Raw genomic sequence first — 13873 nt, 5'->3', positions numbered from 1 at the left:
CAAATGGCCTGCTTCTGCGCTGTAAGATTCTGTCATTTGTCCAAGTTTCTGGGAAAGTACTAGTGCGCTGAGTATTGAATTTGAAAAATAACGGTGACCAGGTTATGCTATCAAATGCTAGCACTTTTTGATATTTTTGTAGCTACTTTGCATGCAGAAGTGGCAAAGTAGTTTTGAAAATGTGAAAACTAGCGGAGAACAGAAACTACCCTGATTTGGAGGGTTTTATTTTGAATCTGAATTATTGGTAAAGGTAAAGTAACATTAATGCTTTCACATCAGCAAGCTTCTTGCTTTTAGCAGGAAAATCGTAACCGGATGTTACAAACATATTTACCATGCATAACTTCATAGTACCTGTGCTCGACTCTGCAGTGATACATTAGTTGCCCTTCAGTAAGATTCCTCTACTCCCAAACCTTTTCTCAATGAAGATACACTGGGTGGGAGCTGGGATGGGCGGGATGGTAACAATATTACAGGGAATGAATTAAGCACATGGTTGTACAATGGATAAATATGGTTTAATACTTGATTTTTAATGTTCCCTACAAAATTACAGTTTCCCCGCTCAAAAAAAAAGAAATTAATGCATTAAAGAGACAGCTTTAAGCCAAACGCCATCTTCTCCCCCCCCCACCCCCCCCGCAGTCAGGAACATTTTGGAATTGACACCACCTGCACTTGAGCTAAAGTAATCATACATCAAGAGGTTTAAAAAAAATGCTGGACTAAAAGGGACAATTTTTTTTTACTGAAATAGCAACACTGATCAAAAGCCTGTACCTTAACCAACCTTAAAATGACTCGTTCAACTCCAAGCAGATGTGAAGAAAATGTTCATCAATATTCTTTAAGTGGTAGAAATTGCCCACTTAATTCAGAATCTTGGAGAATGGCACTGAAACACTTCAATGGCATAAAATGAGATGTACTGACCAATTTTGCAAAGAAACATGACTTCAAAGCACAAAGAATTAGTTTCTGACGGGAGAGTAATTTCTGAAGTGGATTTACTGCCCATCATTAATTGCACCCTGGGTTTTCTCGCTCTCCAGCCGTCTGCTTCCTTTGATCTGAGAGATTAGACTAATTGCTACTGTAAGATGTTGCAGAGCACGCTCAACGCCTGAACATGGAAATCTGTACTGAAATTAAACCTGTCAAGCTGCATGATGAAACTGGAACAAACTCAAACTGAAGAGTGAGGCAGCAGTTGTACCTTCTAATTGGGCACCATTGAAATGTTAAATGATGCAAGTATCTGACCTTGTGTGAATCAGTGTTTTCTTTTGAATATAATGCTTACTATCTAATGGATCAAAAGAGTACTATTGAGGAGAGCAATATAAATCATGATACTACTACTTCATCCCGGTGATAATGAATCCTTAAGTGTTTATTTGTTCATCTTTCAAAAGTGCTTTGCATATTATTCACCAAGTTTGTTTCAACTGACCAGTCATAACGCATGGATCATTTCGCGCAATAATATTCTAAGAATAATGGGAAGATGTGTTGTGTAATGAAATTATAAACACGTTCATCTTTAATGCCAATTAAATCTTCCTTGTTGCTTTTGAAATTCTCTTGATGTATCTTTTCTCCTATCCTTTACAAAGAATACTGGTACAGTTCATAAAATCTTGTGTGGCTATGTGAGGAGAAGGATGGATAAAAGACTCGATGACTATCTTCTTCACTGTAAAACAAGAACACGACCACCATCACCTCTTGCACTGGGTGCACGTTTGCCTTGTAATCCTTTGTGTGACATCAGGAAAAAAAAAGGCTGCTTTGATAACCTAAATTCCCCTGCAGCCTACAAGATGAGGGCAGGCCTTAAAAATAGCAGTAGAAAAGTCTAATTGCATTTGTCGATTATGTAGGTTTGTAACAACATCCTGACTGCACAGCATTCGGTTTGAAATGAGAGTTACAAATATTTGTATGTGTATTTAAAATATTAACTGCAGCAAAGGTAATAAAATGAGAGATATTTCTACTTTAGCATTGTATGATGTATTGTGAAGCCTGGGTTAGTTACAGTGCAGAGCTTCTGCTGGCTTTCCTGTGCCCCCTCCCCCTACAATGTGTCTAAATCTCAGCCTCCCAAAGGCTCCACACGACACCACAGCAAGGGGACTTTCTTTGCATTCCCCACACTGACTATCCTTATGGCCTTGGAAGTGAAAGCACAAAGCTCCTGCCAACTGTGCCGAGTCTGAGGGTGGTCTGAGTACGGACCATGCTCATTTGGGGCCTGGTTTTAAGCTGGCCAAACCTCATTTCAGCCATTGAAAGAGAACACGATCATCCCAGCTGTCAGTCGGAATTAGTTTCCAATAAATGAGCAGTGCTGGTAAACTCCACCCACCCTGTTGAAATATTATTGTATAAAAAATGTCCAGAGTAATACAGTGTTTTACCTGCAGAGTGACATTAAGATCAAGTAATATCAGCAATGGTGCTGATTTCACTTCCTTGTCTGCTGTGAAGCAAAGGCAATACTCTTGATTGCGAATCGTTCACTATTCTGACAGTGTCTGGTACAATGGTTTGTACACCCATTATTTTCTTGCTCTTGAACTATCAGGTGGAAAGGCCCACAAAGCACCAAATGAGGCTGAATCCAGAGTTTCAGCCTCCAGTTCCTCAGAGAAGTAGTGAACCAAAACATGGAACTGATTTGGACCAAAGCAACCCAATCCATGTAGCTTGTTCCTCAATGCATTAGTTGCCACGTCAGTTTCTACAACAACTCACACATGAAGCATGTGCTGGCACTGGCTCTTTATAAATGATGCACATAATACTGGAGAATGAATGGAAATGGAACTGAAACTGAACCGAATGCGTAACAGAAGGCAGATCAGCAACACCACCCTCTTTAACGTAATAAAGCATTACAAAGCACCTTACAGAGGCATAATCCAAAAATAAATATATCAGCGAAAGGAATAGAAGAATACGTTGTTCGGGTGAGATGAAGCAAGGTAGGAGAAGGCTTATGTGGAGTATAAACACTGGCGCAGTTGGGCCAAATAGCCTGTTTCTGTGCTGTAAATGCTATGTAACACTCAAATAGAGAAACTGCTTGGATTGTCAAGTGGGAAATTCAGTCCATCAGAGGCAAAACAGGCTGCGCCCTCCGCACGACAAAATGAAAATTTGAAACATTTAAAAATACTTTTTTGAAATAATATAATCAATTTTTTGGACTACAATCTAAAGCCTACTCTGAAGATGTCGGGAGTAGAGCTCTAGTCGTTGTATAATATCAGAGACTGCATTGTTTTCCCCTCTTCCTTCCTCAGCCTGCAATAAATAAAAGATACAGAAGCCGTAAGCAACACTGGCTGATTAGTATCTGTGATACTGTATTCTAAGTGAGGCCATCTGGACTGATTCAAGCTTTCTATCAGGTTTGAGGTTGCCAGTCATCCGTTCCTCCGGTTGGGAGAGTGGGCCGATCCAGCCCACAGCAGTCAGGTGGACACAATCCGAGCTGCTCCTTCGTCTACCCACAGTGAGGTGCGTTTGATGCCTGATGAGACTCTTCCGCCACCAGCTTCTCCTTCCTCCTCCAAATGACCCAGGCGTGTGATGTTCATCCCCTAGCAGAAGCCCAGGAGCTAAATTTAATGAATTTTTAACACAATACAAAAGGCAAGTGTATTTTTGCCACTGTGCACGATTCGATTCTATTCTTCCCAATTTTGCTGTGTGATGTTTTATTTTGCTCTGTAGCACTATTGCAGAAGGGTCAGTATGGTATCAGTGTAAAGTTTACTTATTTCCACCCCACTCGGGTTTTCCAGTAGTTTTTGCACCCATTATTTTCTTGCTCCTCTCCCTTCAGCCGGAAAGGCCTCTTTAGGCTCCACTGCACCAAATTCAGCTGTTTCTGGCCCAATGATCTGATAAAGCTCTAGCATGGATGCACAGCAAAAAGAGATTAAAATGACCTATTTAATACCGACTGGGTGGCAGAAAAATTGATTCAGTGCTTCATTCTGTAATGTGTACTGCGTGTGTGCAAGTCCCAACTATAATTCTAACTACACTACTATCTAAAGCTCTGTAACTTCAATTTCAAATCACATTCACATACACAGACCCAAAGTGGTGTGATCAATATCTTCAAAGCTTTTGCTTATGTGTCCTTGCTCTTTGGATCATTGCTGTTGCAGCTTTACCGGCTGTTATGCAGGATGATGCATTAGTGTGGCATTTTTTCAGATTTGGAATATAAAAACAACGGATGATTTGTGATAGGATTGATGCCGCTTTCGCTTTGCACCCACCTTTGTTCTAATGGCCAGCTCTGCTGTCAGGCTGATGTACCATGGCTTGTCAAATTGTGTGGTTACATTACGTAGAATTACTTAGCAATTACAGCACAGAAACAGGCTGCCAGCATTTATGCTCCACATGAGCCTCCTTCCACCCTACTTCATCTCACCCCATCAGCATGTCCTTCTATACTTTTCTCCCTCATAGCTAGCTGCCCCTTAAATGCATCTATGCCATTTGCCTGAACTACTCCAATGTGGTAGCGAGTTCCACCTTTTTACGACTTTCTGGGTAAACAGGTTTCTGCCAAATTCCTTATTCAATTTATTAGTGACTATCTTATATTTATACCCCTAGTTTTAGATACCCCTTAATCCGGGGCACTAATTATGGCAAGTATCTCACTGTGACCCATGGAATGCTTGGTTCCCAAGGGACATGTGATAATTGAGGTGGGATGCACTTTCCTGCAGTAGGCATCTGAATAGACACAAACAACTGTCCGCACATTTATGAAAGCTGAATTTAGAAAGAAAATATCGAAATTCTTGCATTTATATCACTCTTTTCACGATCTTAGGACATCCCGAAGTGCTTTACAGCCGAAGTGCTTTACAGTACAATGATGTACTTTTGAAGTGCAGTCACTGTCCATATTGTGCAGAGCAAGCTCCCACAAACAGCAATGTGATACTGACCAGATAATCTATTTTTTTTAGTGATGTTGATTGAGGGATAAATATTGGTCAGGACACCGGGGGGGGAACTCCCTTGTTCTTCTTTGAAATAGTGCCATGGGATCTTTTACATCCACGAGACAGCCCCTCTGTTTAACATCTCATCCGAAAGACAATGGTTGTACACTATGTACTGAGAAGTGATTTGAAGTACAAAAATGCATTGAACAGTGTAAGTTAGTAGTTTAAGGTTAGATGCAGCACTGGTTCCAGGTGAAGGGGTGTTTTAAGTGCAACCTGTGGTAAGCACAGGTATGTTATGCTAATTCTGTAATGCAGATTGATTTTGAAATGCGTGCAAAGGAGGTTTTGTCTATGAGCAACTCACCACTGACTCATATTTTCTCTTGTAGGACGCCTATTGTAGGCTCAAGTACAGTGGATGAACATTTCCATTGTCTGTAGGAGGATCATTACAAATTCTGCTGTATAACCAGTTGGCTGCTTGCCTCAGCCTTTCTTTAAAAAATACATTCAATTTCAGGCTATTGGAGACAAAGTGTCATGTCTATGCACTTAAACAATACACACAGTGCAGCAATGAAATGTCCAAGCCGACGCATCTTGTACAGTTAATTTCCATTTTAAATAAAAGCATTCATAAAAGATTGTCATCCGTTCCAACTGTAACACTGAACTTTTTTGACATTTTGCTGCAAGTAGATTTTGGAGAGTTTAAAACCTAAGGGGTAAAGATTCTGATGGGCTTCTCCTTCGTGCATGCCAGGAGCCCATATTGCACTCCTAGCTTGTGGTTTTCTGCCCAGTCATTTTAGTGGACAGAATATAGTGGGCCAAGAGTTTTGCAATGCGGTTTCCCGGTTTGTGCCAAGGAGCAGTACATCGGAATTTTCATCCTTAAATTTCAAACCTCAACATAATTTTTTTTTAAAGTGATTACCAAGCACAGATTTCTCTTTCTTCTCCGCCCCAACTGCATTTAAAGGTCGCAGTATTAGGGGGATTTGAAGCAAATCAAGTACATAAGCAAGCGAGAATAGCTCATCAGTAAACTCTGGTGAACGCTCATGTTGGTGCCCTGGGTTTTGTTGTTTTCTCAAAAGAAGTGCTGCCTATCCTCATCTGACTGCCAACAAAAAGAAAGATGCAAGAGCTGCATTGATATAGTGCCTCGTCATAACTCAAATGCTTAATATACAATGAATTTCTTCAAAGTGCAGGGATGGTTTGTTCTGTAGGCAAATATGGAAAGGTGTTTTGTGCATGGCATGATCTGTAAAAACTGCATTCGGAATAATGATCAATTAATGTGAATATTTTGGTAGTGTTAGTTGAGTGAGGAATGTGTTAAGACAGTGGAATAAGTCCCTGATCTTCAAATAGTGCCTTGGGATCTTTAATGTCCATGTCAACCAATAGCAGAGGCTGATGGGGCTGAAGCATAGATGAGTGCAACAGTGAATTGTTTTGGGAGGGAGTTGTTGATTTGTAAATGTTACTACAAATTATATGTTGGCCTGTTATACAATGTCTTACTTTTTACAGTTACTAAATGGTCTTTAGTGAGCTTAGACAAATTAGAGGTGATGGATCCATTATTGATACTGTATCAGCATTAGAAAGGGGACGTTGTGGTTCAGTTTGTTGTATGCAAGAACCCCTTTTATGTCAGTAAGAATCCATATAAAATCTTTCAAAGGAACCAGACCCAACCTGGTCCCATATTACTTGCTGTATCCTATTTCCAAAATTAGTCACGTAACGATTTAATCCTTTCATTATGCTGGTTTTTGCATTGATCAATTCACATCATTGGGGTGGAGGTAATTACACTGTATAGATTATTCTTATATTTTTTGCAATGCAAACACACAGATTGCTACTGAAAGGATCAACAATTGAACTATAAAGTAAAATATTAGATGTATAGCAAACAAAGCAAGTTCTTTATGGAACTGTTTGTACAGAATGATGTCTAGAATATACTTTGCTCTCAACACACCATAGTTAACAATACCTCCTGAAGAACTGTCTCGCACAATAGCCCGAAGTCTTTTCTTTCAATGTATTCCAGCAAAAAACAATGTCTTATTGTTTCCAGTGATGAATGCCTGCTTTGTCTCATTTTCAAGCGCTTGCTCTTTTAAATTCAGATGCTCAACATGTTTTGGTTTCTTAAGACAATAAATTTCAATCCGCACATTAGTTTAAGTGGTAACTGTATTCGAGATTTGTAATACATTTCACTGAAACATTCATGTGATGCTGTAATGAGAAGTGGTATGCTGATGAAATATTTGTAACTGAAATTTATTTCTGTTCTTTCATGTTACCACAATTAATATGGTGGTATGCTGGACAGGAATTACACAGTGTCACTACTTAGTCATATTTCCCATGCAAAGATCACTATATCTGGGGAAGGGTTGTGGGAGGAGATGAAAGTGGGAAATCTCACAGAAGCTGCTAATAATTTATTTATTTTGCCAATTTTTCTTTCTCCTCTCTTCTTTTGGCAAGGTGTAAGATGTGAACATCTGCTGAGGTCTGGTTTTGTGATATCTGACTCAAGTACCCAGTCTACATGTGTGGATTGACTCATTGAGTGTTTCTGGCCATTCAACCATATAGGGAATGACATTCATGCATTATCCAGCATGATTCATCAGGTAGCGATCAGGAGTGGACAACCCTGGTTAATTCCCCTTCCCTAGCCTAAAGAAACTGAGACCAACTGTAACTGTTACTAACTAATGCCATTCTGGTCCCAAACTCCATTGATGGGGATTTTTCCTCCATCTCCATCTCTCCATCATGCTCCAAAACTATTGGTTGGAGGGGATTCAAATGAACATTCAACATTCATGCCTCATGCCATTCCACTAAACCTATTCAGTTGTTCACAATTCTACTTACTAAATATTGGTCTATTCAATTACTACAACATCAGCCTTGCAAAGCTTATCGTTGGCTTAAAACTGATTGAAGAAATGGGGAGAACTTTTGTCACAAGGGTTAGGGCCAAAAGCAAGCTCTGTCTGTAAATAATAGTCTTGTATCCTCGATACAAAAAAAGCTATTTTAACATAAGAAATATGTTTTTGTTGCCCGGATTTAATTATTACATTTAAAAAAGATATGGGGCTGATCAATGTGAAAACAGGCACTTAAAAACTGACGATTAATCTCGCCAATGGCTTTTTTGCTTAAACGAAGATTTAATAAGAGGATGAACCACCTGTTTTGTGAGCAACTGCGTGTGTATTAGATGTGGTAAATTGTATATGCTCAATTCAGGAAAAAAAAGCAGAAATAGTATCAAGAAAGTACTCTCTAATGATGCTTCAAAAGGTTTTTAAAAATGTATTCCTTGTTAGTAACATGATGAAAACCAGAATACCAGATCAATGACAAAACTCAAGGAGTATATTTTAGTAAGTATACAGTGTGTCGAATTATACAATTTATAAACTGATGGCATCATAATTTCTGCATGTTCTAGTTTCTCTCTTATTTTCCTCATCTATTGCTGTTCTGTGTTCGGGGACAGAACGAACATCATGATCTGAACTGTGGATAATTCTGTGGCTGTCAAGGGTATCTCTATTTTTTTCCGCCTCCCCCAGTTCTTTCTTTCTTGCTCTTTTTCCTCTCGCTCTCTCATTCTCTGCCCATACCACCTCCTCTCCACCGTCAAAAGATTTCACCAAAATTGACCTGTTTAATTCATCGTTTCTCTCGCTCTTCCTGCTCAGGTGCCCTATTAAAGACCTTGGGTCATTTTGTTACATGCGCGGCGCTATTAAAGTGCAATTTGTTCCACAAATGATCTGGTTGAGATTGGTGAAGCCAAGTGTTCAAGTGAGAGCTGAATGAAGAATTCAATGATCCAGTTTTACACCCCCGAGGCATTCTGTTCACTTCTTTTCCAATTTGCTGGATGTGATTACTTTCCCCGCCAGCATTGTATCAAATAGGTGGGGATGGAAACAAAAACACTGATTTAAAAAGATTTACAATGGGAACCAAAGCAGTCTTATCAGGTCTTTATTCAATTTACTTTGAAAAGCCAACTAATAATGAAGAGTAAAAACTTACATTTAAAAAAATACTCTCTTTTTCAGTTATTTTTACAGTTGCTGAGGCTTATGTCAGGCTGTTCCATTATCCAGTCTCAGTTCACGTGCAGCCAATCTTTTCCTTTGATCTCTGAAAGGAAAATGTAAAGAGAAATTTAGTACAGGAATCAATGTTTCAGTGATTAACATCTTTCAGCATTTTTTGCTAACAGCATATCTGCCATTAATTTGTTATAAACTGGGCGCACTCTATTCATCAGTGCTAGTGTTCCAAGTAATGCATATGCTGTTAGTCACTGAGAAAACAACTCCATGTATCCCTTCGAGAAGCAGCAGTGTCACATTTATCATGCACTTGTTTTTAAGTCTTTCTTATCCTTATGCCAGATATTCAATATATGATATGATTATTCTGGCACGTAGCAAATAAAGCTTAAGAATATTGTCCTGAAGTACTCTGAATCCAACCAGAAATTGTCCCACTATGTTGTATATTTATACGGTGGCATGGGAGAAGAGGGGCAGAGAATTAACCATCTCTGCTTGTTGGAGAAATCTTCCCAATATTCAATTTCCCTAATAAGTTAGGAATTCTAGACTTTTTAATTCATCCATCTAGATATGTATTTTAAAATGAGTAGCATTTTTTCTCTTTGTACCGATGTGAAAACTTTTCAGAATTCCTTCAGAAAATACTCTCAATTACCATGAGACTTCCGGCTGCAAATATTACATTACAGTAAATGCTTCAGTAGGTAATTTAATGGGGTGATGAGTTCTTTTATTGTTCCTTGTTGGCAGATTGTTTGAAATTAGGTTTTTCAGTGCAATAGTCATCAGAATTAAAAAGTAGCAAACACCCAATGAGAATCTTCTATGTTGCTCAGTCACAAGTATCACCTTTTTCATAGGCTCAGTAAGAAACCAGCTGCATAATGGTGCTTAAAATTGATTGGTTTGTCTGTCAGCATTGAACCAATGATGAGTAGCATCATGTGATTAGTTATTGGGATAGTCAACATAAATTTCACTTGTAGAGCTTGGATATGGAAGATGTGCTTCTTCCACTCTTGACAATTGGTTGCTTATTACAGGTATCAGTTCCCAATCATGTAAAGGCAAGTAATAATTTGATGGGTTGCCTGTGTGAGTTTTGTTACACATTGATTCATTTTGAGAAGCATAAGAAATTAATTCAAATAATCCTATGCAGTATATAAAAGCAAAATAGGCCTAAAGCTAGTACTGCAGTCTGTGACACACTGCAAATCACTTGCACTGCATTGTACAGAGGGTATTATTCCTATCTCTCCCTTTATCCAGTAAGGAAACAAATAGATAACTTGTATTTATATAGCACCTTTAACATAGTGAAATGTCCCAAGGCACTTCACAGGAGTATTATGAGACAAAAAATGTGACACCATAATTGTATAGATGAATTTGCTGCAAATAGGTTTAAAGTCTTTTTGAGGTTCAATAAGCCAAACCATAACATGGTAGCTATCAGGTATTCTGATTTACGTTCATGTAAACCTAACCACAAAACTATTGTCCTGAACATCCTAAGTATGTTAAGATCCTGTGACTTAAATGCTACGATAATGAATTAATGTTAGTTTGAATCCACCAGAACATATTGTCACATCAATGAAACATCAGTATCTTGGTTTTATTTCACAAATGCCACAATATGCAGTGAAGGATAATTTCTTTCCTCAGTGTTTTTATGGAAAACACAGAGATGGCTAATGTTAGGGCTCAGGAATTTTGTACTGTAGTCAATCAATGTTGGACCTTGGTGCTACAGACATGAGTGAATACCTGAACAGAGCTGGTTGATATCCAAAATCCAAGTTTATGCGATGGATTTTAACTTGGTGCGGGATTCCAACGGGAAACTGCACCAGTGAGTTGATTTCTCACCCGGCAAAGGAAGCAGAAAGCCACAGAGATTTTAAGTGTCAGCCAGTGGCTCAGTTGATAGCACCCTCGCCTCTAAGTCAAAGGGGTGTGGGTTCAAGTTCCTCTCCAGAGACTGACACTCCAGTGCAGTGCTGAGGGAGTGCTGCACTGTCGGAGGTTAAACCGAGATCCCGTCTGCTCTCTCAGGTGGATGTGAAAGATCCCATGGCATTATTTTCAAGAGCAGCAGGTGAGTTATCCCCTAGTGTCTTGGCGAATATTTATCCCTCAACCAACATTACTAAAGTAGATGACCTGGTCATTATCACGTTGCTGTTTGTGGGAGCTTGCTGTGTGCAAATTGGCTGCCGTGTTTCTCACATGACAACTGTGACTACATTTCAAAAAGTATGTCATTGACTGTAAAGTGCTTTGGGATGTCCGGTGGATGTGAAAGATGCTATATAGTCTTTCTTTTTTCTTTTAAACCACTGGGCCTCATTTAAATGGCGCAGTCCCCTTCCCACAGACTGCCTTGGCCACCCAACGGGTTCCAGGTAAGTGCTGGGTCTCGTGGGAGGGAAGGAGATGGAGTCTGGTGCTGAGGTGGCTGCAACTTTCGGAGTGGGTCCCAGTGGAAAGTTTTAGTCTTACCAGAAGATGACCTCTTCCATCTTTAGATCAGCTTCTGTCTCGTGAGAAAGCCACAGCTGCTTTCCTGCTTGGGCTCCGGATAAAAGTGCATTGGGATCCTGTTGACGGAAGAGTACCCAGATTTGCTTGGATTTCTGAGGCTCCGGCCTGCTTTTTAGGTGGCCGCCTCATCTGCCTGCAAGAATCTGCAGGTGAGCATTGCAAACAGTCGGGATTTGAACAGGTAAGATACCTGCTTGTTCGTAACTGCCCAGCAACCGGGTGAGTAGGAGTAAAATCGAACCCTGTACTTTACATTTCTTAACTGTGGATGTGGATCAAAGGTGCCAGTAACTCAACCCAATATGTTTGAAGTTGCAGTACTGCATGAGGTGCAAACAAGATCTGTCTGTAATGATAAATTACTAAACTAAGCCAGTGGTGACTCAGTTCAGTAAAGGCTGAACTAGCAGAAGGCACAGCAGATGTGCTTTCTGTAGACTCGTATACATGTGCCTGTTCCCAGAGACCTCTCTGCTCCTTTGGAAGTGTGACAGCGCTCAGGTGATGGGACTGACAGCCAAGTCAAACTGCATGGCCTCGGGGATGTACTGGCTCCACACCGGCAGCCCTCCAGAGGCACTTCAAGCAAACCCGAGACAGTGTGTCTGCAGCAAAATAAAAAACAGCAACAAGGGGCTCAGCTGCAGCCGATACCATCAAACACTGACTGTCTACAGCCCGGAGTCATTTACTAGGTGTGGGATTGCAGCAGACTGAAAATGGAGACTCGCGGAAGTTTCAAGTGTCTGTGGGTTGCTGCTTTTGATAATTTTAGACCCCCTTAGTTGATCCATTCTTAGCTAATGACATTAAACTTTTGATGGTTTCAGTTACCAACTGTGTCTTGTCCCACTTCCTCCACATTAAGACAGTTACTGGTTTCAGATAACCTAAGCCCAACTATGATGATGAGAACAGTTAAAATCATAGATTTAGGAGTGGAATTAATGCAAATAAATCCACAAAATTTACTGCTTTACAATGGAATTTCCATTGGGTGCTACATTCTAAAGTGGAGGACAGGGTGGAGAGGCTGAGAGTGCAACATAATCTTTCTAATGGTACAGACATAACTGCACTCTTTCCAATATTCCTTAGTTTTGATTTATGAGCCTTTCACAATACAGTGCGACTTAGGTTCGAAAAGTAATGGCACCAAAACAAAAAATACAAAGAAATGATCAAATAGTTCCATCACTCTCTTACACAGATTGTATAAGTTGCTTTGCTAAAGCAAACAAACTCCTTGAGAAAATGCATGTATGGACAATTGTTTTTATTTAAAGCAGCTCTCAAAAAAATTGGAAAGAATGATTTTAAAGTTGATTGAAAATAGTGGAAATATCTAAACATTTTGGACAGGAGATGGGTTAATAGTGAAGTTTGAGTTTCAGGGGACTCCACTTAAAAACAGGATCTATTTAAGATCAAGTTTGTTGTGTATCTGATCGTTGATTTTAATATTATTCCATTCTTACTGCAAGCTTGTTCCTTCCTCCTTTAGCAACAGTGCAAAATGAAGGTCCAAAATAATTTATCAACCGTTTCCCTACATGTTGCGTATGTAATTCAGTCGAGAGAGATTTTTGTTACAGAAGTATAACAGCCTGGTGCAGTAACTTTCAAGATTGTACTGTGCTTGTAAATGCATATGTGCACAGTGACTCAGGTGAGCTAATTATCCTATTGCCAACTGCAGCGACTGTTATCAGCATTTGAACCAAGAGAAAATATCAACATTGCAAAACATTGTACGGTAGTGGAGCTGAAATTTGCTTTTGTGTGTGCGCTGCACCTGACACCCGAGATCATGGCACTTCGCATGCAGACTGTTTCAGAAACTGAACTCTACCTCTAACACCATATTTCTTGTTGCCATGTCTTACTCTTGAGAGGAACTAAGTGTCTTTTCCATTGAATGGTAAAGATGATGAAGTGCAGCAGAGAATGAGAGTGCAGAAATGATCAATTCTGCTGTGACAGTTGGTGTTGCATTCAGTGCAATTGAGAAGATTAAGGGCTGATGTAATCGAAGTGCTCAAGACAATGAGCAGTGGAAGGTTATTTCCAGGAGTCAGTGAGTCAGTACGGAACGCTTATCAAATTAGGATTAGTATTGAAAGCAAAAGTAGGGAGGATAAAATGATTTTTTTTTTTCCATGTAAAGGCTTATTAGAATATGGAATGCATTACATGTAG

The 13873-nt window shown here is 39.6% G+C and overlaps 1 long non-coding RNA gene across 3 annotated transcripts in view; it reads right to left on the bottom strand.

Annotated features, from left to right (window-relative positions):
* The window catches only part of LOC139268145 (uncharacterized), a 65759-nt gene that overhangs the window by 15405 nt on the left and 36481 nt on the right, over positions 1–13873 (bottom strand). For all 3 annotated transcript variants that reach the window (XR_011593975.1, XR_011593974.1, XR_011593976.1), the window contains exon 3: positions 9093–9203. This is a non-coding gene — a long non-coding RNA (uncharacterized lncRNA). The remainder of the gene's footprint in view (positions 1–9092; positions 9204–13873) is intronic.

Source organism: Pristiophorus japonicus, chromosome 8, assembly GCF_044704955.1.
Source record: "Pristiophorus japonicus isolate sPriJap1 chromosome 8, sPriJap1.hap1, whole genome shotgun sequence".
Classification (NCBI taxonomy): Eukaryota; Metazoa; Chordata; class Chondrichthyes; family Pristiophoridae; genus Pristiophorus; species Pristiophorus japonicus.
This window is presented reverse-complemented; position numbering and strand designations above follow the sequence as displayed.